General features: G+C 41.9%; 1 protein-coding gene across 7 annotated transcripts in view; it reads right to left on the bottom strand.

Moving 5' to 3' along the window:
- The window catches only part of epb41l2 (erythrocyte membrane protein band 4.1 like 2), a 72524-nt gene extending 48748 nt beyond the window's left edge, over window positions 1-23776 (bottom strand). For 4 of the 7 annotated variants that reach the window (XM_034699659.1, XM_034699660.1, XM_034699661.1 and 1 more), the window contains exon 1: window positions 23602-23776. The gene's annotated coding sequence lies outside the window, so the exon portion shown is untranslated. The remainder of the gene's footprint in view (window positions 1-23601) is intronic. The other 3 variants (XM_034699664.1, XM_034699665.1, XM_034699666.1) reach the window with 1 other exon arrangement.

Below are 23776 nucleotides of genomic sequence, written 5' to 3'. Positions count from 1 at the left end.
GTTCTGGTTCTGTTTGGTTCTGGTTCAAGTCTGGTTCGGTTGGGTTCTGGTTCGGTTTTGGTTTTGTTCTGGTTCGGTTCTGGTTTTGTTCTGGTTCGGTTCTGGTTCGGTTCTGGTTTGGTTCTGGTTCAGTTCGGTTCTGGTTCAAGTCTGGTTCGGTTCTGGTATGGTTCTGGTACGGTTCTGGTATGGTTCTGGTTCGGTTCGGTTCTGGTTCGATTCTGGTTCGGTTCAGGTTTGGTTCTGGTTCAGTTCTGCTACAGGTCTGGTTCGGGTCTGGTTCGGTTCTGGTTCGGTTTTTCGTTCGGTTCTGGTTCAGTTTTGTTCTGGTTCGGTTCTGGTTTGGTACTGGTTCAGTTCTGGTAGAGTTCTGGTTCGGTTCTGGTTGAGTTTGATTCTGGTTCTGTTTGCATGAGTTTGGTTCTGGTTCTGTATGCTTAAATTTAGTTCTGGTTCTAAACCTAACCCTATCCCTAATCATAATCCTAACCCTAACCCTAACCCTAATCCTAATCCTAACCCTAATCCTAACCCTAACCCTAATCATAATCCTAACCCTAACCCTAACCCTAACCCTAATCCTAACCCTAACCCTAATCACAACCCTAATCATAATCCTAACCCTAACCCTAATCCTAACCCTAACCCTAACCCTAATCATAATCCTAACCCTAATCCTAACCCTAACCCTAATCATAATCATAACCCTAACCCTAACCCTAATCCTAACCCTAACCCTAATCCTAACCCTAACCCTAATCACAACCCTAACCCTAATCACAACCCTAACCCTAATCCTAACCCTAACCCTAACCCTAATCACAACCCTAACCCTAATCACAACCCTAACCCTAATCCTAACCCTAACCCTAACCCTAATCATAATCCTAACCCTAATCCTAACCCTAACCCTAATCATAATCATAACCCTAACCCTAACCCTAATCCTAACCCTAACCCTAATCCTAACCCTAACCCTAACCCTAATCACAACCCTAACCCTAACCCTAACCCTAATCATAATCCTAACCCTAATCCTAACCCTAACCCTAATCATAATCATAACCCTAACCCTAACCCTAACCCTAATCCTAACCCTAACCCTAATCCTAACCCTAACCCTAACCCTAATCACAACCCTAACCCTAACCCTAACCCTAATCACAACCCTAACCCTAATCACAACCCTAACTCTAATCCTAACCCTAACCCCAGCCTTAACCCTAATCACAACCTTAACCCTAATCACAACGCTAACCCTAACCATAATCACAACCCTAACCCCAAACCCTGACCCCAACCCTAACCCTAACCCTAATCACAACCCTAACCCTTACCCTAACCCTAACCCTAATCACAACCCTAACCCTAATCATAACCCTAATCACAACCCTGACCCCAACCCTAACCCTCACCCCAACCCTAATCACAACCCTAATCATAACCTTAATCACAACATTAACCCTAATCACAACCCTAACCCTAATCATAACCCTAACCCTAATCACAACCCTAACCCTAATCACAACCCTAACCCTAATCATAACCCTAATCACAACCCTAACCCTAATCACAACCCTAACCCTAATCATAACCCTAGGATCAGGGTGAGAATGATTTTGTAACAGAATAAATGCATACAATTGGGCAATAATAAGGCTTCTCATAAAAACACTGTACGTAAAAGGGTTTTCAACACAAACCATTAGTTTTTGCAAAATTAAGGTAAAATATACAGCTACAAAAGATCCTAAATTAAGAGCCGTTCGGGAGTCGAAAGAACCGGCTCTTCTTTGGGGGGCGGGTCAAAAGAGCCAGCTCTCTGAAAAGAGCCCAACTTTCCATCACTAAAGCACATGCTTACTACCATTTGCACTCTTAGTTGCCCTTGGAACTATTTGTATTGTAAAACGTATCAATGTAAATACTTCAGACCTGTACCATAGTGATAAAGAGATAACACTTCAATTTGAATCAAGTAAATACCACTTGTATACTTTAAAACAGAGGGTCATTTCATTCCTTGTGGACTCAACATGACAGCATTTATACTTTTCAAGTAATTGATCTTAAACGCTTTCAGAAAATTAACAGTAGCAAGACTCACATATCCCTTTGAGCCACCAAATGGTATCATAACAATGGTGTATATGCTGTTTTGTAATGACTCAGCATAATTTAATGATTTATTAGAAATGTATTCAAATTATTTCACGGACCCCCACGCTATGGTTCGCAGAACCCCAGGGGTCCTAGGACCCCACTTTGAGAACAACTGAGCTAGAGGACGGTAATTGAGCCAAATGTACCATAAAACATAAACAATATACCCCCGTTTTCTGTGAATGCATGATTATGAAGTGAAGGAGAAAAGATGTGAAAAAAGTTGTGCAGTGTCGCTGTCTTTTCCAGCACAGCATGCACTCAACTTTCAATGAATGGGGATGTGTTTTGTTAATAGGGTCAGGTCGCACGCAGCCATGTTGGAATCATTTTCCAGGACATTTTACTTTTTCTCCCATTTTCCAGGTGTTTTCCAGTACTGGAAAACTGGTCAACTGTTTTCCAGGTTTTCCATGTTTTCCATGTTTTCCAGGTTTTCCAGGACGCGTGGGAACCTTGTTATCTTATTAACTTTTAATTCTAATGAATTTTACTGTGTTATTGATTTTGTTTTATTTTTAAGTATTTCATTTATAATCCTACCTTTTATAATTTTACCATTGCTGTTGTTTTCTGTCTCTCTGTTATTCTGTGTATCACTTTGGGCTGCATGTTCTTATGTATCAAAGGTGCTGTATAAATAAAGTTGAGTTGAGTACTGTGTGTACATTTGATATGAATCAGCTTTAGATAAATCCAGTCTCTGTTGTGTTAATCTGTGCTGAGCTTTATTAGCATTGACGTGTAGCTTTGAACCATGCAGGCATGATGACATCGTTACACAGGGGTTGAAATGTGCAGAGGAGAAAGGAATGTGGGAAATGTTGCCATCTGTGCAAAACATCCAAGCTAATAGTCATCAAAGTCATGAAAACATAGCTGCAACTCCCTCCTCACTGCAGTCCCCTCTCCTCTGAGATGCTGTGTTTCTCAATGGACTATCTAGCAGTGTGTGTGCATGTGTGTGTGTGAGTGAGAGTTGGCATCAGGGTGCTGCTTCTTGCAAAATGTTCGTCACGGCCACTTAAGCCTGCTTTAAAGCGGCCCTCTCTCTCTTTACAACCGCTCAACACCGGCAACCTTGTTCTACCCCTCTCACAACTCCCTATCTCACCCTCTCCTCCCTCGCTTTTTATCTGCAGCCCAGGGTGCCTCACTAGTCCGCTCTTCTCTCCACCATATTTCTGAACTCATCCCTCTCCTCTCCCACAATCCCTTTCTTCCGGGGCCCCTTTTCAATCCCCTCAGTCCGCCCCCCTTCCTCCCCTCTGTTTCTCTCCTCTTCCCACAGTCCATGTAAACAATGGTGGTGACATTATTACAGCCTCTCTTTATTAATATACACACACGCTGAACGGTTTATGGGTGTAAAACTTTCTGTAGATCAGCTGATAGTCGTCTGGCAGTCAGTATTGTATCTGCAGTATGAAGGGGGTCAGTTGTGGGTTAAATGAGCTATCTGCAGAGCTGCTTACGTCTTCCTGCTTCATCTCAAGGGGCTGAAATCAAATGTTATGTGTGGCGGAAGATATGCAGAATTAGTGCACAGAACATGCGCTGTTGGATGTTTAATCCGACTCTTTCACAGTCAATTAGCTGAGATCAAGTAGCCCAGTAGTCCAGAAAGAGAGGAGAAAAGCCTGCGGTGTTATAACTATCACAAAACAGCCAATATCATCTCATTTGTTCGTTTCACACACATACGAGACGGATTCTTCCCCTCTTAGATTCACCTCTTCCTTTTGTTATCTTAAAGCTTACATTTCTTTCTGCTTGCTAACAGCTGAAAGCAGCTTATCAGTGTTTGTATTACTCCAGTTTGTAATCTTATTATTTGCTTTGGCTCAATCACATTAGTTCATAATGTTTCCTTGAAACATATTCTATCACTGTAAACAGGTTGAATGAGCTGCTGTGTCACATGACAGATAAGGAATCTCTTCGCCTCAGTACACCAGTGTTTGTCGTGTTAGTTTATGAATGAAAGGTTGAACTCTAAATCTCTTACCTACTGTCTTCTCCTCTCCTCTCTCTGTACTCTCACTTTCTCTTTCCTCTTCTCTCGTCTTCCTCCTGTTCCTTCACTTTCCTTCCCCACCTCTCAGCACAGTGCCTGCCCTACAAACTGTCATTGCCATTTTCTCTCCTCCATCCTCTCCTTTCTCTCTCTCCATCAGGGCTCTGCGTCTGCCTCCCTCAGGACTTTCGCTCGGAGAAACAAGGGGGCAGAGAACGGGGAGGGGAGGGGAGTGTGTGAACGAGGCGAGCGGAGCGGAGAGATGGATGGATGTTTCGAAGTAGGAGAGTTCACTTTCTGTGCTAGATTACTGCTTACAGTATAGCGTCTACAACCCCTCAGAGACTTTCAATAACAATGAGCCGATACTTCACAAGCTTGGACTCCGTTTTTATGCAACTACATCTTGAATTCTGAGGAAAGAAAAACCCTCTGTAAAGATAAACTGTTTCAGATTGTGGAGGAGGAAACAACCACCCACCAGATTATTCTACATCAGCCAAAAAAAATCTCAGCGGTGACTTTTACATGAACTTTAAAAAGCTGAGAAAGCTGATTTTACTCTCCAGACATTCACAGTACATAAAAGCATTGCAGTTGCACAACTTGTCCCACTTGTAACTTTACAACTGTCCGTCTGAGTTTAAGGTAGGGATGCACCGAAATGAAAATTCTTGGCCAAAACCAAAAAAACAAAAATGAGGAAACCAAGGCCGAAAGCCGAAACACGGAAATAAATTATTATGCCAATTATTAGTAAGGAGACCGGGGACAGTTGTAACATTTCACTCCTTGGATTTGAGATTAAGCCATGCATTTTCTGTTTGTGTTGCACAGGCATTTTCTAGTCCATTTATTAGCAGACACTTGAAGCTAGTTTGTATAGCAGTTTGAACACACTGGGTTAAAAGAGCTCAAAGTTATAGACAGAAATGTCAAAAATGTTACAACTGTCCCCGGTCTCCCCTACCATTGCATTTATGGCTCTGACTGTGTACTAACCTCACTAAAATCAAGGATCTCATTGAACATATCAGACAACCAGGGTGCATGCTCCTCATCTGGTTCAGAGAGACGAGTCCTTTTTTCTGCTCTCTGTTCTCGTTCTCCTTCTCCTGCGCTCGTCTCCAAGCGGGTTCTCCGCATCCATCTCAGCCTGGATCATTTCTCGTGCGCGCTGCTTTATTCCCACAACCAAGTAATGATCTTTATAACGCAGATCAAGTACAGTCGCGATGAAGTGCAGAGGATCTGAATAGATCTCAGTGAAACGTGTGCTGACAGACTCTGAGTGTACTTTTCATTGTTTTCACTCCATGGTCCGTCTCAACCTCTTTGTTTAGAAGACGCTTTAGTGCTGCAATTAAAAGGAAGAACTGATGCAGACATGATAAAAGTCTTTCAGCCGAAAACCGAAAATGCACTTTTTGGCCATTTTCGGCCGAAAAGTACATTTTCAGTGGCTGATTTTTTGGTGCATCCCTAATTCTGAGGAAAGAAAAAAAACCTCTGTAAAGGTAAACTGTTTCAGATTTTGGAAGAGAAAACTACCGCCCACCAGAGTATTCTACATCAGCCAAAAAATTTTCAGCGGTGACTTTTACATGAACTTTAAAAAGCTGAGACACTTCACTCATTTTCAAAATTGAGCGTGTCGCTGATTCTACCCTCCGGACATTCACAGCACATAAAAGCAAATCAGTTGCACAAGTTGTCCCACTTGCAACTTTACAGCTGTCCGTCTGGGTTTAAGGGGTTGTTGTCAAGGCAACAACCACTTCCTGACCTGGCCGGTGGTTTGAGAGATAAAACTTTATGAGGGACGGTTGCAGGACTGACTGCGTGTAAACATCAAGAAAAGAAAGAAAGAGAGACAAAAGGGTTCAGTGAAAGGCCACAATAGTTTTCACATTAGTGTCTGATAAAACAGACAAAACACACACACCCCTACACACACACACACACACACACACACACACACACACACACACACACACCGCACAAACAGGCAGAGAGAAGGGGGGGGGGGGGGGGGGGGCTGGTTTCCCTGGTGACCACATTCATGGACTACAACAATAAATCCCCATGGAGACAAGAGATTACCGCAGGAAAAATACAGATTAGTGGACGAGCGCAGGAGTGACAATAGAGATTATTACCGTGCCTAAACCCATTTCAAACACCATCAGATTTACAGAAGATATAAAGTGCTAGACCTACAGCACACACACACACATGCACACACAGACACACACACACTGTAAAAGGATGCTTGGCTGAACTTATGACACTTGTAGCCATCTGTTCTGACATTTTCTGACAGCTCAGAAACGGCAAGCTGCAGCTAATAAACTCTTGAGTTGTGTCAGGCGTTTTAAAGTACACAACCATCAAATGAAGCCTCTGCACACTCCATCTCCAGGGAGCCAATCAGGGGAAAGATGCTAATAAAGATTCAGGCTGTGGGACAATTAAGACATCATTTCAAAACCTCTGCCTCACTAAAAGCTTTCGATGGCTCCAATTGAAGAGTTATATCAGAGCATCACAGACAGTCTGAATTGCTTGATGAGATCTGAGATGTAGACACTGATGCAGAGGTCATGTAGGGGGCCAGGATGAGCAGCACGTGTGTTGGCGTGTGTCTGCGTGTCTGTGAAAGTAGTAACAGGTGCGATCAGATCACAACCTTATTGATCTCATACCGGGATTAATGTTTGTGTCCACATTTTTGCAGAGTTCAAACAGAGTGGCTCCCAAAACCAGCTGTTTTCTGCCCTCCACCTGTCACACACATCAAAACAACATTTCACATGCTGCAGATTTACCATAATTATATCATAATCCCTTCCAACACACACACACACACACACACACACACACACACACACACACACACACACACACACACACACACACACACACACACACACACACACACACACACACACACACACACACACACACACACACACACACACACACACACACACACACACACACACAACAAGAAGGACAATCAGAGCTTTAACCTCAATACAGGAGAGTAATGCAGCCCCAATAGTCCCTGTGATATCTGCTACAACAAAGAGGGAGGAGACTGTTCCTCATGAGATCAGAATTAAGTGAAACACTGCACGAGCCGAAAACAGAGACAAATTGGTCAGACAGCTGATTAGTTCCACACTGCTAGAGCCGGCATCACCAACTGTTCCTACAGTGTTTCCAGAGGCTGCAAAGAAAGGCCACGTCAGCTCTGCTGTGTCCAGCACCAGCATGGTTCAGCATCTTAGCATGCTAATAGTTGCTGACTTAAAGCTTGGGTTGGTAGTCAGATTTAGATACACTTTTTGTTATACTGGTTCAAATGCCCTTTATGTCCCGATGGCAATCAATACATAATGTGTTCTTAAAAAAGAGTGGAAAAAAAGCTGCAATCTACAGCCTGAGTAAACCTTGGAAAACACCAACCAATCACTGTCATCAGGAGCCAAATTATGAAGATCAATCAAATCCTGTCCTGCCGCTCTGCCCACCTCCTGCGCATACATTTCCCCAGCGTGCACTCCGAGTCCCCTGCCTCTATTTACTGCCCCTCTCGCTCGACCTCGGGCCTGTCCCCTCTGACCCAATGAGGTTCTTTGCTCAGGACTGTAGTCTGGATCAGAGTCTAAAAAGCTCTCACCACGGGGGCTCTGACAAGCAAAAATAATAATGACATTTAGTAAGTCCTACAGAAAATTGAGATGTATTGTAGCTGAACTCCTGATATGGTGTCACCGGTACAACTGGATAATGCTAGCATGACAGTTGTGAGTACTAACAGCAGCCATGTTTGTTTGTGTTTTTTAACTTTTACTATGATAATGTTCTGGTGTTTTCTTACCGCTGAGTGAGACACGAGTTGACGTAGTGCAAAACAAAATCGATGTGCTGAGGACTGGTTTTGAAATCAGTCACGATCATATGGTCGTGAATCAGCGGCGCTGGTGAATGTGAGCAGGGGCGTCGTTTTGGGGAGGGGTTAGACGGGGTCCTGAGGAAATGCTACATTCAAATTCATGCTAGTTTTCCGTGACCACCAACCCTAGCTTTAAGTTATAAAAGTAGAAATAAAGATGAATGTCTTTACTTTTTTGGGTGAAATGTTTAAAATTTTTACGTAAAATTAACATTGTGAAAAAGTACAATATATTCCATCAGATATTTGAGAGAGTCAAAATGTTATATATTTTTGACTGATTACATATAAACCAAAATGTTTTAAGCTCCTTTCTTTTTAGAATGCAACAATGCATACAAATATTAAGGTATTTCATTTCTAGGTGAGTTAATTACGACTCCAACAGAATCAATACTGTGCACCTAGTATTATTCCACTGTGCTTTATCAAGTCCAAAATGCAGCCATCTATTAGAGCATTTTAGAGCACTACATGTCTCCATCTGCTGACAAGCTTAATTGGAATGCTGATGTCCTTTTTCAGCAAGATTTAGCACTTTAGCACAACGCCAAAACTTTACCCATTTCATTGACTCCTTCCAGTAAATGTTTTGATTTTTGGCACGCATGGGCCCTAAATTTACCAAAGGAGTGAGTAGGCATGGTTATTTCTCTAAGTTTGTGTCTATATATGTTACAGTGAGAGACTGTCGACCTGTCCAGGGTGTACTCTGCTTCTCACAAAAGGACAAATAGGATACGCCACAGCACCACCTTAACCACCACCGCCTTCAAAGCCTTTTTATGTCACAATGATAAGAGTAGAAGACTCACATGGACGAAAAAATAGCATTTGCTTCAACCACATTGCTGTCAATTTGGAAAATATGGCATGCATTGCTGTTTGTTTGTGTTCATTTGTTTAAATTGGGTTTATTGAGCAACAGTCAGTGTTTCCATTCAGACACAATGGTTGTTTCTGACAGCTGGAGCACACAGAGTACAATGAGTTCCATAAAACAAGCATTAGAGATCAATGGACAGTCATTCAGAGGAGACTAATGAAGTCTGAACCCAATCCAGCAGATCACACTGGGCCATCCCAAATTCAAAACAGTGACATAACAAGCTAACAGCTCTTCATGCTACTCCATCACGGCTGGACAGCTGACGGATACTGAGCCCTGGTTTGGTTTTGAAATAACCACACACATCAACCCGGAGTGCAGCGGGATCCTAATCTGTGCTGTTCTCTTCTACGATCAGTCCATCTGTCACGCAATGACACGCATGCATGGGACAAACACACATACACTGATTGTAAATCACATGTAAACAAACATGTACAGAGTCACTGATTTCCACACTCGCATGTCAGTCGCACACAGACACACGCACTCATACACACATGTCTATGGTGTGAAAAAATTGTGAACATGTCTGTCTCTTTACACTGCACCCTGACCCTCACACTGAGGATTACACAAAGGATAATCCCTGTGTATGTTTGTGTGTCTGTCTGTCTGCATGCCTGTCTATCCATTCATCCCCTCATCTTACTCTCTGTCTGTCTCTCGGTCTCTCCTGCACCTGATAAACACTTGAGCACATCCAAACAAACATTTTCAAGTGTCATGAGTTTGTTGTCTTTATGAATAGTCACCTCACAGTGTGTTCTTAAAGGAGCGACACCATCATTACTTTTGTCACTGTTATTATTGTCAGCTCATAACTGCTATTGTCAAGGAGCAGCGTGAGCCTCTATTTAGCTTCATGCTGCTTTAACTTATGGCGGGCATACATTACAGGATTCTTCAAACCTTCACACATTCAGAGACCACACACTCGATGATAACAAAAGACAGATCACACAAGGTTTCTCTCTTCTGATTTTAAAGTGTGTGGTGTGCACTATTGAGCACACCACACACTAACCAATTCTTCAGCAGAGTATCAGGTTCTTCACACACAATATTCCATATCTTGCATAGTAAAACGTGACTTTGGTGTAAACAAACAAGGCGGACGGAATTGCAATCCAACCCGTCTCTTTGTTGTGATAGGTTTTGGACGAAACCTTATATAAACATTCATGCTGTTGCCACAAATCAACCATTTGGTCTTCCATTTCGGAGGTCCAAGACACTTTTGTTTTCACTGGCGCCATGGTTTTGTTGGTTTTTACTTCCTCTTCCGTCAGTCAGCTGAGTCAGCTCGGGTCTTGATTGGCTTTTGCTCCATTCATTGACGCCTGAGTGCAGGGGAGCGCGTCATTCACATAGAGTGTATACAATATGGACGTAGTATCAGTGACGTCACCCATCTGTTTCTGAAGCGCTGTTTTGAGACCAATCGTCGGCCGCAGCCATAATTGTGACGTAAAGAGGAGGAGTTTGAGCCTCCTAGCCAACAGCTCTCATTGGAAGACTCGTAATCTCAATATCTTTGAAAATGGCCGTGTTGAAAATTCACCCCCCTCACAGTGTGTGCACATTGGACTCATATTTTTAGACCGGAGGTTGCCGCTTGGTCACTTTCCGTAGCACCGCGAAAGTTGCAGCCGTAAGGTGAGGAAAACATGAATGAAATGAGAAAGATGGAGGGGGGGGGCTTCCTCTCTTATCACAGTAATGACAGGGGCACAGGGTGCATCAGTGGTGGTCTCGACCAGTCTTGATATAAAATACGGAGTCCGCCCAGTCCGAGACAGAGACAAGACCTTAAGTCTTAAACACACTAGTGTTTCCGCTGGATGTTGCAACATTAAGGCGCCAGGTTTTGCACAGTACCTGTTTCTGGTGCACGTTTGCAGCCTCAAACCCAAAATACTCCAAAGTGACCGATGTGCTGTTTTTCTTTGGGATTAAATCCCCTAACTCCGCTCCTGGTCCCGCTGAAGCCATTTCAAAACACATTAATGTTACAATGCACGAGGACCCAGGTTCATACTGGTTGGTTAGCGTGACCTGTCCACGAGTAGCATCCCGTTTCTGATTGGTGAGCTTGGCAGGATGTTAATGTAGACGGCAGGTATGAGTAAAATAGTTGACACAACAGATCTTGGGTCAGTCAGGAGTGCTGCAAAAAAAAATCGCAGCTTTGGCGATCACATGATCGTGTTGTCTGAAATCACAATTTCGATCAGAAAACCATAAATCGTTCAGCCCTACCCCACACCACAGGAAAATCAGACGAGATGTTAATTGCAAACATCAGACAATTGGGCCTTTGCTGGCTTTGATCGTAAGGGGGAGATCGGGACAAAAATCTGCCCGATTATCCTGTAGTGTGTACCCGTCTTTAGTGTTATCACTTCGCAGAGTCTAATAAAACTGGAGGGTCTGCCTCATTTGCGCTCCAACACCCAGCACTACTTTAATAATGATGTTTGGATGCTGTGCTCCAGTATAGAACATTTTACACTGCATTTATTTTAAACCCTTGGCTAAAAGTTTTGTTGCAAGATAGAGTGTGAGAAATATTGACCCTCGAGAAAATAAAAAAAGAAAGCATGACCACGAATGGAAGAAAATAAATGAATAAGCAACCACTTCAATAAAATGCAATCTACATGGATATTTTAAACCCTATCTTCAAGCACTACACGTCTCTGTCTTTATCTCTGTGTGAGAATAGCGGGTCAGCTCATAACTACTTTTGTTAGCAGCTAAACTCCCCTATTCAACGATTAAAGCAGTCAGGCGCAAGTGCCCTGTCTGTGTGGATGTGAGTGACGGTGTGTGTGTGTGTGTGTGTGTGTGTGTGTGTGTGTGTGTGTGTGTGTGTGTGTGTTGACAGACTGAAAGTATGGGTGGGTCACACGAGTGCACACAAGAGGAGATACAGTTTACCGAGTGTGCGAGTGTGAGTGTGAGAGAGAGGGAGAGAGTAGGGAAGAGAAGAGAAGATATCCAAAGAACAACAACATCAAACCTGATTCTGCCTCTTTGGAGTATAGCGCTGGGTGTGGTGTCACTACAGTAACATAACTCCCAAAGAGGGTAATAACAACAGGTGTTAGGCTAAACAAATGACTTCATGGGCATTGAGCCTCATCATTAGAACAGCTACCGTCTGTGGCAAGCTGATAGTCATGTAGAGGATATTAACCTGTCTTTTGGCACGGAGCTGAATGTGTGCATCAACAAGTGATGATTAGAAAAGATTGAAGGTTTGAAATGTCTGAGAACAGACAGCACTGTGTGATGTTTTTCTACTCTGAGACTTAAATTGAGACTTAGCAGTCCTGAATGATAGCTCATGATATATCATTACAAAACGATCTTGATTATCCGGCCACAATTTCACAGACAGGACACAACAAATCTAAAGATACACCTGTGAATAACAAGGTCAGGGACGAGGGCTGGGCGATAATTCGATAATGATAATCATCGTGATATCATTTTCTCAGTATAAATATACAAATGTTCGATAAAAAATCCTGTAATAACAGGAAAAGGGAGGGGGTGCTACTGTGCCTTAAATGCTAGTTGCCAGCCAACAACATGGACAGAAGAAGAAGACGGCATTGAACAGCCAATCACGATGCAGGGTGAGAGGTAGGCGGGGCTTAAAGACATTCGGAGTGGAATGTAAACACAGCTGAAATGAGCAATGACACAGAAGAAAACTAAAAACTAGGGGTGCACCGAATTGAAAATTCATGGCCTAAAACTGAAACACTGAAAGAAATTATTAAGCCAATTATTAGTAGGGAGTAGGCCATGCATTTTCTGTTTGTGTTGCACAGGCATGTTCTAGGCCATTTATTAGCAGACACTTGAAGCTAGTTTGTATAGAGGTTTGAACACACTGAGTTAAAAGAGCTCAAAGTTATAGACAGATATGTCACGTGTTACAACTGTTCCCGGTCTCCTCCACCATTGCATTTATGGCTTTGACTTCCATTCCCATTTTGGGCCGAAATTTTTCAGTGGCCAAATTTTTGGTGCATTCCTACTAAATACCTAAAACCTCAAAAGAAAAGCACAGAGACAACTTCTGCTGTGAACCTGTTTGATGTCCAGCGATGCTTTCACTGCACTGTGGGAAAAAAGATCACTCCGCCTGTAACCCTTAGTAATCTCAAAGGGGAGTGCACTACTCAGACAATACTCTCTAAACTGACACACAGTATACAATTTGATATATATTTGTTTTAAGTTTAAATCAAATCACCTCAACCTGAGAAAAATAAGAATCTACAAACTAAAACTTCACAAAAGTCTCCTCCTACACAAAAGACCTGCTTCCTGTTAGCACCATCAAAAATTATGGATTCAAGAATCTTATCAGAAATCTAAATCCAGATGCAAGTTAACAATTTGGTTTCTTCAACTTCCACTCAGGAGAAAAAATCTGCCTTTTAATCATTATAACTATAGATATCGACTGATATGAGCAAAAATGATCACCCTTCAGTTCTGAGGTGTCTATTCAGAAATATATGATCTATCAGGCATAGTGTGAAAGTGGGCTGGGATAAACTTCTTGTGTCTTTACTTTTGAACACAAAAATGTGTCACCTTGTGCAATGTGTTGCCCTGGGGGTTTCAATGGCATGCATCTGCACAGGCAAGAGAGTGGAAGTTTCTGACTTTTGCACAATAAAGTTATTTTCTATTCTTCTACAGTAACAGCAAGACACAGAAATACCATTCTGCAAACATGAAGGACTGCGCAGCTTTAATCTCAAAGACTGAACAGTGCACAGTGTTCGGCAAATTCAGTGCTCAAGAGGGTCGTTATTCAGCAGCAGTGGCACCTCGCTCTCACCTCAAGTCGGGCCAGAGAGAGCGATCTGTGACACAATGTTCTCACTAACAATAAAGGGAAAGATGCAGAACAAAACACTGAGGAGTGATGCAGATCAGTAGAGGCATTCTTTATTGGTTTTAACAACATATTTCAGAGGAGAGCCAGAGCCTGTGTGCCACCCAATCCTTGTATTACAAAGCACAGTTAGCATGTTTAGTCAGTAGCACATGTTCTGCAATGCTACAATAATGAGAATGTAAAGAGCACACATACACATCAGCTCCAGCTGCCTGTCATTCATTTCCTCACTACTAACCTTAACTCCAATCTCTAAATTTAGACTCTCCCCTGGTGGACACCACGAGATGTCCTCATTCTCACATCATCCTCCTGTTTTCTCAATCACCAGAGGACGTGTTGCCTCTAAAGTCACGACACACATTCTCTCCACGTGTGATGTGTGTTGCATCTTCTCTCAGACATCATCAGACAGATTGTTTAGGCGTCTGGTATCAGTTAATCCCACACCAGTGACCTCTGACCTCTAACCAGGAAACAGGAAATGTGTCAAACAGGCAGCGTCAACTCTTTCGCCTGTTTCTTTTTTAACTCCAATCCCCTCTATCTTTATCTGTGATTCTTTTATTTTTGGACACAAAATCGACGCCTACTGTTTCTCCCTCCATCTCTGCCATTAGGGAACTGTCAACATGAGAAACAGGAAGTAACCGGGGTGCAAAACATCCATACAGTCATGTAGTGTATCTCCCTCTGAATGTTTGACCCGAGGAACACACAGCTTTGAATCTCCCCCTCACACACGAACACATCGTTGGTTCTGTTCAGGCTTTTTAAGACAATCTTCAGAGCCTCTCAACGGCTACTCAACGGCTACTAATTAGAACAAGTTAGTGTGTCTGCACTCCCTCTAAACCCCTCTCTTCCCAGACACTCCCTCCTCTCACTTCCTTTTACTCCCCTCATCCCTTCCTCTTTATCACTCTGCCCATGTGCTCCTCCTCGTATATACTCCCCCTTCCTCTTCACATTTCAAGCCCGTCCCTGACTTTTCTTTTGACAGCCCCGATGAATGAACAGCCGGAACATGATGAATGAATGGTGGACCATCAATCCCTCATTCAATCAACAAGTGAAAGAATGGATGATTGAATGTGTAATACAGCAAGGTCTTAAAGGTATAACCTTCCACAAAGTGATGCAAAGTAGAAGAAAAAACAATGAGTGATTACTCAAGGCAGAATAATGATCTCTTCATTGTTGCTTTAAGTAAGTACACGAGGCTCTCGAGCTATTTAATAGTGATCCCAGCCAATGGATCAAAGCCAATCTGGGCCTCTGTTAATGGATCTGGAGTCAGCATTCTAAGCTGATCATCTCACCCCAAACATTTGCGTCAGCCACCGCAAACTGAGCACAACCTGCGGCAGCATGCACACACACAAGCAGCTTCGCATTAGCAACACTGTGGCTGTAATGCTGCTAGTGTGAAAACAGTACGACGAGCACTTGAAATATGCAATACGATGCATCTTGAGGTGGTAGCAGTTGGGCTGCATTAAAGATAGGGCTGGGCGATAAAGACCAAAATTCATTAGGGTTGCAAAATTCTGGGAATTTTCAGAGTTGGAAACTTTCCATGGGAATAAACGGGAATACATCAGACATTTACTAAATTGAAGGTTTGCTCTTATTAGGAACTTAAATATAGTTGGGGAAAATATATTTTAGCATAATCCTGACTAAAACAACCAGATTTCATGCAAGTACAGTTGAACATCTATGCTATTCCTCAATCACATGAACATAGCACACTGCTTACTGCAGGACTATTGAGACCACGCCCCCTACATGCACTTTTTATTTGCATGTTGAATGGGACTGTTTTTAGGGAGAGAGGCTCTTTTCATTTAACATTTTCAACAGGCCTTTGTTGGGATAACATTTTTGTTCATTTTTGAATGGGTTGGGTCGGGGGGATGAGTAATATTTAACTCAATATTCATGTTTTTGTTCTTCAATGAAATAATTGATTGTTCCATAAAATATTTAACACTTAATAAATTTCTACTTACAAATAAATCTGTTTTAATTGTATTATTTGGGAAGGATGTCTTCTTATAACAAAACATATATTTATGCTTGGATGTGATACCTTTCCATAAAATTACCCTCAATTCCCAGTTATTCCCATTAATTCCAATATAAAGTTTCCAATTTGGAATATTTCCAAAATCCCCAAGCTTAACTTCCCATAGAAATTTACCGGAAACTTTCCAGAAATTTTCCACCCCTTTGCAACCCTAGAATTCACATTTTTTTCAGTTGAATGGCGATATAGGATATCTCAATATTTTTCAGTGAAGAAAAATACTGCATTCAGAGTACACATTTCAAATCAATTACTTTGTTGTCAATAAGCATGACTGTAAGTAGAGAATCTTTTTCTTGAGCATTACGCCTGACATCTAGTTTTTCTCAGCTATTCTTTCAACAATGCACTCATGAAATCTGGGACCAAAACACTGCAACCTCTGCCACTTGTTGATTTGCGCCGCTATCCCTTAGTCAGTTGTCATAGCAATCCATCCCGTTGGCCCAAGCTTCCAGCTTGTGAAGGCATCCCAGTGTGATCTTGGGGAAAATAGCATTTTTCATCTCCCAGTCTTCCATGAGACATGCTGTCACACTCTCATGGCTCACAGGTCTCGCTGGACCACACGTCAGTGGTCAGCGTGAAGTGAGACACTTTGGCGAGGCTTTCTCTGACTTCAGTGTACATTGTCAATTGCGACTGGGCTTTTTGTATTGCCCTTTGTGGCGCTGTCTTGATTGTTGGAAGATATTTGTCGTGCTTGAACTCTTTGTCGCAACTCACAATCTGTTTTCTGTGCTTTCCACAGAATACATTATTCTCCTGAAACCTGAAACATCTCCCAATAATCCAGCATTCTTCAGTGCACTGTCTATCTCCTCTTAGGTAGCACTGTCATTTATCTGACTCCATGTTGTCGCTGCACCCAGGACTAGTTCTGAATGACCAGGGGGGGGGGCGGGCTTATTAGTTTCGGTTTTGCTCAGTGGAAGAGAGGCGAGGCACGGGGGAGAGAAATAGATAAAGTGGCTGCTCTATGGGAAAAACCAAAAACTTTACATTAAAAAAACATGACTTTATCATTATGAATGATATTGTCTTACCCTAAATCTCATTTAAAAATATATCAATACATCTCAAAATTTGACAGCCCTAGTTCAAAACTACCAATTTGACACATCCTCTAAAAATAACAGAGGGAAGGCAACTCTCCTGACGCAACAACCTCTGGACTTTAAAAGAAAAGAGAGCAAAAGGCCAAAAAGGTAACAGAGAAGATGGATGAATGCATCATTTTCTAAAACAAGCTCATCTCAGAGGTAGAGAATCTATAGTTCGACCCTCTTTTGCAGCTTTTAGATCCACTGTATGTCCACTACACTTCAAAAACAGCCTTCCCTGAGCCGTACAGCAAACATTGTGACAACTTTGGAGGTGCTTGAAGACATGATGTGACCACTGGTGGTGTTTCAGACACAGACATTTGGAGCTCTGACATCTGTCCCATATCATTACTGAGCCTCACTTAACTGCACACTTAACTGATTCCTCCACTTTTGAGTTTAAGCATGCCGGGATCAGGCCTTCAAGGAGAGAAAAAGGGTTTAAAGACATTAGAAGACATCATCCCTTCTTCCACTGATGTACTGTACACCTCAGTGCCAACACTTCCTCGTGTTGCTCCCTAAGACGTGGCCTTTAAAAGACGGAGCTCCGGCCCCCGTCCAGCCATGCTCTGTTCAGCCTCTCTGTGTGAGAATGTGACCCTATGCTGATTAATCTGTTTTTAACTATGTTTGGCCCCCCGCCAAAGCCACAGGCCCACGCTCTCTCTCTGTTTTTTATTCTATCGCTTCTTTCAGCGCTGGACACTTGCTGGGGGAAGCAGTTTGCCCTCTCTTTCTCCCTTTGGGACGTGAAACATTCAACAAGGATTTTTTCTTTTATTCTCCTGTAAAAGACCCTCTTGTGACCCTCTTATTAAGCAACACAATTACTCTACTGATCACCCGTAGAGCAGGCTGTCTTTTTAACTCTGTTAGGCTTTTTGGTTCAACTTGATTACAAGAACAAAACATCTTATACAAAAGATCAGATGTTTCTATCACATTTTTCTTCCTAAAAGTTAAGAAGCCCACTGAGAGCAGCAGATTGCACACTTCTTGATAGACAATACAGCAACCTGGACAGTATTCAGAGGCTGATAAAACAACTGTACTACAAACCTATTCAAATCATAGACTGTATGAAATATTGACGTAGTATCCGTGACATCACCCATCTGTTTCTGAAGCGTTGTTTTGAGGTAAATCGTCTTCGGCAGCCATATTGCTGCTGTCGAGCGATTGTGACGCAAAGAGGCGGGCTTTGAGCCTCCTAGCCAACAGCTACAGTGTTCCTGCTTGTCAATCAAGTCAGCTGTGCCTCTCATTGGAAGACTCGTAATCTCAATATCTTCGAAATTGCCACGTGTGTGTCGATCGAGAAATGATCTATCCAGACTACACTCGTCTTTTGTACCAGGCTGTAAACATGTTTATTTCTGATGTAAAGATCGGCTTTTATGAATTGGTGTGTGTGATTTCCGGTACTTCCGGAGCCAGCCTCAAGCAGATCCTCGATGAACTGCACTTCGGAATTGGACTCATATTTTTAGACCGGAGGTTGCCGCTTGATTCAAATACAATTCTCAATGATTCTACATTCATTTTTTCACATTTTGGAACCTCCATGACCTTTTTACCTCGTGAAACCTCCCTCTCCTCATCACACACACCCCCTCTACATCTCTATCCATCTTTCCCTTCTTCCCACCCCTCCCGCCTTCCCTCCTTCCCTCCTCCCCTCTGTGTCTTTCTGTAAGCGGTAATAAGCTGAACACTGCATTACAGTTTGCATTCATCTGTGCCCCTCTGATCTTTTCTGTGTGCGTGAATGCGAGTCCTGCGGTGCCCGCTGGCCGACAGCTAGAGGCTAATACTCCCCCCTGGTCACGGCTGAGTGCTGAACTGTAGAATATGTCCACCTTAGTAATTGTAGTGACTCTCCCAATGTCAGTGCGATCACTGGAGGGAGATGAAAGAAAGGCTTGGATTGTGTTTTGGACTTCAAGTGTTAAACGGCTTTGACAGACTAAAGGAGGATGATCTAATGTGATCTCCCACACTGTGACCAGCTGAGAACCTGGGCAACCTGATGGCAGAAAACATTCAAGAATTAAGTCTATATTCTTCTTTCCCTACGAATACAGTCCAATCTCGTCAATCTGGGACAGTCGGGGTGTCCATGTGTGCCTGAGCCGATGTGACGTGTTTTGCTCCTGTTGAACCGACAGGGTCAGGACTAAAACACACATCCACTCACAAACACACACACACGCAGGGATGTTCCCATAGCCTTTCCGAATGGTTAAGCAATATCTCTCACTCTCTCTCTGTCCCTCTCACTCAGCCTCTCTTCCTCTCTTCCTCTCTGCCTGCTTCTGTATCCTTTCCTTGCTCCTATTGTCATCCAATCTCCAATATCCTATTTTTGTCTCCTGAACTTGACTTTATACCTCAAACAAGGCGAACACTGAAGCCACGTTCATTCTCAGTATCTCAGAATACTGCAGCAACACCAATAAATCAACAGTTTGACAGACCCTTATACTATGTTTCTGTCTTTTTTTAGCACTGTTAAGCAGTTGTCAAACCACAAGTATTGCTATGCTGTCACATTGAGTGTCATTCTAGGCCTTTTCCTTACACACTCTGTCTCCTGGAGCTCTGGCATTCAAGTTTTGTGACATTTGGAAAGAGCAAAACCAGCTGACAACACAATCTGAAGCATTTAGTCATAAAAAGCAGACCTCAAAGGGGTCTTTGCCTAACAACAGAAATATTGAGAGGGGGGTGGGAGAGATAATGCACTCACTCTAGCTAACCCAGAGTTGTTTCCAGCTATCTTTAATGAGCAGATTCTCCCACCAGAACAACCAATTAAAGCCTCTCTCATTAGCGGGTTTGACAGAGCTGCCACTGTTCTGCACATCCTGAGAGTCTGAGAGTGAACATGGCCCTGATGATTGTTGATAAACCATCACACACAGAGAGAGAGAGAGAGGGGGGCTGACAGGAAGAGCACACCAGAGTGACATATATGCTTCACTGTTAGATTTCCCTTACAGCATAACAAACCCTCAAGTCCTTCCTGCTTAAATTAAACATGTCTTGAGTCAAAACAGCATCGTCTTGATGCTGTATGACTGCAAATCTGCAAAGTTTTAACCTATAGTAAAATGGATTTTCAGAACGGAACATTAAAATGTTGATATGTTCCAATTTCCTGTATAACAAAAAATTACACATCAGTGTTCCTTGGGGTCAATTTGCTGTATATAACATAAGAAATACCAACATTGTACACACATTTGTTTTGGATGATATTGAGGTCCCTATAACCAAGGACACTTCTGCATGTGACTGCAGGAGATGGGATCGAACCGCCAACCTTTACATTGAGATGTAATATTTCCAGCCACCATGTCTCTAAAGACATTCAATGATGTGTCCTGTGTCGTATGTTTTGATAACATAGAAACACGGCAGGGTCGACGAGAGCATGACAAACTCAGCAGCAGTTTGATGTTCTGTTTTACAAATAAAGTCCTTCTAAATGCTTTAAATTATGTTTATGCTTGAAATATATTTTATTTAAAGGGCTATTTAGGTAGTCAACAAAGAAACATAAAGTACCTGACACATAAACCTGGGTAACAATCAGTTTCTGGAGGTTTAAATTGTTGGGTTCAAATTGACCCCAAGGATAAAAGATGATAGTAAATTTGAGGGTAACAGGAGGGTTAACTGACAATACGACATGTTAAATTAACACTAAAGAAAGTAAGGGGTTCACATTACACTGGATTCAGACTGATCAGTGGGAGTACTTGTGGGTTATTTATACACTGTAATAAGCCTGTTTAATATATGCTGTAACCAGTAATCTATGCTACTTGAGAGTAAGAAATGTTCATGTTTAGAGTAAAAACCTGCCTAGAAAAGACTGGTTGTGTAGCTTTAAAGCGAGTTGCTGTGTAGCTGGAGGGAGGATGACACTGTTATGTAATTTGTTCAATTCCACAGGGTTTCCACTTAGCATGGTTTAGGTTTGTGCAGAAAGATTACACCCATGTTCTCTGGATTCAAACAAACTGACGATGGTATTACATGTGAAAATGTTAAATCACGACAGGCATGATACGTGCACTGCATCCATGCATGTAGTGAAGTCTATCTTATCACATAAGTCTGACTTGTGCATACAGATACTGATTTGATTCATCAAAACTGAGTTAGGTTTATGTAATGAGAGGTATGTTTGCGAATCACCACCGGCTTTTTTACACGTCAGCACTATCCACACTAAGTCCGGTCAGATTGTGAGCATGCTGTCCTATCTGTTTGTGAACCAGCTGAACCCTTGCCATCTGTCACACAAAGTATGACTTGTAAGGCTCTCTGTGGAAACACACACACACACATACAGTACTGTACTGTATCTACACACAGTATGCTGACAAATACTAGTAAGAGAGTATTACACCTTGGGCTGATCCATCAATACTGGAACAAATACTTAACTTTAGGGAGGTTTTAACATGTTTAATTAATTAAATCAACAGTTTGCTGCAGAAGTGTGTCATTCCTTCCTTACATGATCACGTTATAGCTTTAATAACAGTTCATTGATGATTTGAGACACTTGTCAAGTAGAATAGGTGGGATATTCGCTTACTTCAACTTAACGTTTCAAATAATTTCCTCTCTTTTAATTTTTCTAGATAAATGAAATGCTGCACTTTCTTGATGTTGGGCACTAGAAAGCCATTTTTATATCACATACAATGAAGCAAACTTTGTGTTACTATTCTGTGTCTTGATTCGGGTGTGTTTGGGTGTTAAATGTCTCTTCTGTTCCAGCCCTCAAATCAACTCAACTCAACTTTATTTATATAGCACCTTTCATACATAAAAACATGTAGCCCAAAGTGCTTCACTGAGTGACAGACAGTCAGAAAACAACAGCAATGGTAAAATTATAGAAGGCATCATTAAAAAAAAAAGAAATACTTAAAAAAGAAAAGAAAATCAACACACTTATTTTATTAATTTTACTAAGAGTGGAGAGAAAAGTTAAAAATAAGGTAGAGTTAACAAGATCAGATGAACACAAGAAATAAATAAGATAAATAAATACATGTTAAAACAATGGTTTAGATAATAATGATAAAATAATAATAATAATAATAATAATAATAATAATAATAATAATAATAATAATGCAGTCCAGGGCCTTATATTTAATACTATCACTGCTCCATCGTTGAAAGTCAGCTCAACTGTACTGTACTGTACTGTATCTACACACAGTATGCTGACAAATACTAGTAAGAGAGTATTACACCTTGGGCTGATCCATCAATACTGGAACAAATACTTAACTTTAGGGAGGTTTTAACATGTTTAATCCATTATATCAACAGTTTGCTGCAGAAGTGTGTCATAGATGTATTGCCAATCGATCATTCCTTCCTTACATGATCAAGTTATAGCTTTAATAACAGTTTATTGATGATTTGAGGCACTGGTCAAATAGAATAGCTGGGGTATTTGCTTACTTACTTTCTAGATAAATTAAATGCTCCACTTTCTTGATGCTGGGCACTATGAAGCCATTTTTATATCACATACAATTAAGCAAACTTTGTGTTACTATTCTGTGCCTTGATTCGGGTGTGGGTGTTAAATGTCTCTTTTGTTCCAGCCCTATCTTTAATACTATCACTGCTCAACTAGAACTGCATTTCCCAGACATCCCTGTAAACAACCTCGCTGCATGAAACAGTCAGAAACACACATTTAAAACAGAACGTGCTCTCCTGCTCAGAGAAGCACTGAAACACTGAAACACGACACAACTCCAAACACAACGACTTACAATGAAATGTTATTGTTCTTAACATCTCCATGCTTTCAAACTCCATATTACACCTTTTAAATAAGCAGGAAAAGCAGCATTAACATGCCTTTACAACAGATAGGTGTGTTTGAACAGCAGGATCAGAGGGACGTAAACTCCCCGCTAACGTAGCGGGAGAATTCACCTTTCTGTCTCTCCACACCAGGAAATACGACCACACACACACACACCTCTACGAGTCTATTCATTTACAAAAATGACTTTTAAACATTTCTAGTTTTGCCTACGCCACATGTGACCACGAATACTTTGATGTAAGCCACATCAAACACTAGGAGCGAGACACGGCGGGTAGTTTAGGTGATGATAACAGGGATAATGTGGAGGAAGATAGGCGCCATGAATCGCCCTACATCGAAGGTATGACTGCAACTCCACATAACGGGTTTCAGACACAAGCATGATGTTTTCTTCTAATATTTCACAAACACGTTTTCAGTCACCTCGGTTAAAAGAACAGGTTGAGTGTTTATAAATCCAAAATCGACAGAAGACTGCGTAAAATACCTTAAAGAGCATTAAACACACCGCTCACGATAGCGTCTTCATCACGTGACTAAAAGGAGGTAAAATTAAATGTTACCTTGAGTGATTTTCCAACGATGCGTGTGAGGAACTTTCCAAACGTGGCCTATCACCCTGTTCTCCTCCACAAAATAACGAACCCACTATCTCAGCCTCCAAAAATCTTCGCTGGAGGAGCCCACACCGAAAATCTGGCCACAGCTCAAAACAGTCGTGTCCATCATCCCTAAGAC

Source organism: Notolabrus celidotus, chromosome 13 (assembly GCF_009762535.1).
Source record: "Notolabrus celidotus isolate fNotCel1 chromosome 13, fNotCel1.pri, whole genome shotgun sequence".
Classification (NCBI taxonomy): domain Eukaryota; kingdom Metazoa; phylum Chordata; class Actinopteri; order Labriformes; family Labridae; genus Notolabrus; species Notolabrus celidotus.
Note: the sequence above shows the minus strand (reverse complement) of the source record. Positions and strands in the feature narration are given on the sequence as shown.